We start from the raw sequence: 2,252 nt of genomic DNA on the forward strand, positions 1-2,252 counted from the left end.
GAATGTATCCTTTCAGATCTTTTCCTGTGCAAATATATAGGTGAATGAAAACTCGAAGCCCTGATGTGTCCCACTCTCATCCTGGGGTTGGCTTTGCACGGGGTAAGAGAGGAACATGCTATCTAAAACAAGAGTGGGAGCTGAGTGTGGTGGCTGATGCCTGTAATCCCCAGCATTTTGGGAGGCCGAGCCAGGTAGATTACCTGAGGCAGGAGTTCAAGACCAATCTGGCCAACATGGTGAAACCCTGTCTCTACTAATAGTACAAAAAATTAGCTGGGTGTGGTGGCAGGTGTCTGCAATCCCAGCTACTTGGGAGGCTGAGGCAGGAGAATTGCTCGAACCTGGAAGACAGAGGTTGCAGTGAACCGAGATCGCGCCACTGCACTCCAGCCTGGGTGACAGAGCAAGACTGTCTCAAAACAAATACACAAATAAATTAATTTAATTAAATAAATACAAGAAGAGTGGTGTCTTCTCACTTCCTCGAGTCTTTCTGTAGCTACAGGGCCATCCAGATGGATCTGTGTTGGGCATTTCTCATATCCAGTAGGCCCAGGACCTCTGAGCCAAGGAGGTGAAACACACAACCCAAGCCCACTGTGCGCAGGGAATTTGGGCAGTTAACACTTTGGAAACCAGACCCTTCCTATGGTGCAGCTCTTCAGCCCCACCCTGAGCCGACAGGAGGATTATACTTGTCTTGTTGCAGTTAGGAACAGCCACGTGACTGTGACTGTAAGAGCCGGGGCTCTATCACCATGGTGAGATAGCAACACCATAACACCTTGAGTTTTTTTTTGTTGTTTTTTTTTTTTTTGGTGACAGCTTTATTGCTGTTATAATTGCTGATATAATTCACACACTCACTTTTTTTTTTTCTTTTTGAGATGGAGTCTCACTCTGTCACCCAGGCTGGAGTGCAGTGGTGTGACCTTGGCTCACTGCAACCTCTGCCTCCTGGGTTCCAGCAATCATATCCCTTATCAGATATGATTTGCAAATTTTTTTTTCCCCATTCTCTGGTTGTCTTTTCACTTTCTTTTTTGTTTGTGGTTGGTTTTTGTTTTTTGAGACAAGGTCTTACTCTGTCCCTCAGGCTAGAGTGTAGAGGCGGGATCTTGGCTCACTGCAACCTCTGCCTCCCAGGTCCAAGCGTTCTTCCCACCTCAGCCTCCTAAGTAGCTGGGACCATAGAGGCAAGCCACCACATCTGACTAATTTTTGTAGTTTTTATAAAGATGAGGCTTCACTATTTTGCCCAGGCTGGTCTCGAATTTCTGAGCTCCAGCAATCCACCCGCCTCAGCCTCCCAAAGTGGCGTGAGCCACTGCGCCTGGCCTTTTTCATTTATTTATTTAATTTTTAGAGACAGGGTCTCACTCTGTTGCCCAGACTGAAGTACAGTGGCATGATCATAGCTCACTGCAGTTTCAAACTACTGGGTCCAAGGGATCCTCCTGCCTCAGCCTCCTGAGTATCTGCGACTACAGGCACACACTGCCACATCTGAGTTTTTGTTTTTGTTTTTTTTTTTAGTGTTTTATTTTAAAGACAGGGGTCTTGCTATGTTGCTGAGGCTGGTTTTGAACTCCTGACCCCATTGATCCTCCTGCCTTGGCCTCCCAAAGCTCTGACATTACATGTGTGAGCCACCTTGCCCCGCTTTGAGTAATTTTATTTTACCGCAGTAGACATCTCCTTGAAGGCAAGTGTTTCCCCCAATTCCTAGCACCGTATTTGGCACACAGTAGGAGCTTAATAAATATTTGCCATAAGAATGAATGCTCAGAAACTCCACTATTACATCCTATCTGCTCAACAACTCCCTGGAAAAGAGAAATTTTTTTTTTATGGTTACTATAAAAGGCCCAGATTAGTATTTCATTGGCCTAACTTGGATCACATGCTCACTCCTGAACCAATAAATGGGGTGAAGGGATGAAATATGTTAATTGGCCAGCTCCACTTTTGGAGCCAGGGGAGTGGGGAGGGCTATTTTCCTGAATTGAGAATAGGGTGAACTGGTTCCCTGAAGACTAACCAAAACGCTAATGCAAAGCAGGACACTCCTGCTGGGCAGGCAAAAATGACAGAGGCTCAGAGAAGTAAAATAACTTGCCCAAGGGCCATAGAGCTTTAAGCAGTAGCGTCTTTTTTTTTTTTTTTTTTTCAATCTTGCTTTGGGCTTGTACAGACTAGTTCAGCATCTTTTATCTTCCCTTCCTGCCTGACCGCCCCAGGGTCAGAAT

The sequence above is a fragment of the Colobus angolensis genome, unplaced genomic scaffold (genome assembly GCF_000951035.1).
Source record: "Colobus angolensis palliatus isolate OR3802 unplaced genomic scaffold, Cang.pa_1.0 Scaffold92, whole genome shotgun sequence".
Lineage (NCBI taxonomy): Eukaryota > Metazoa > Chordata > Mammalia > Primates > Cercopithecidae > Colobus > Colobus angolensis.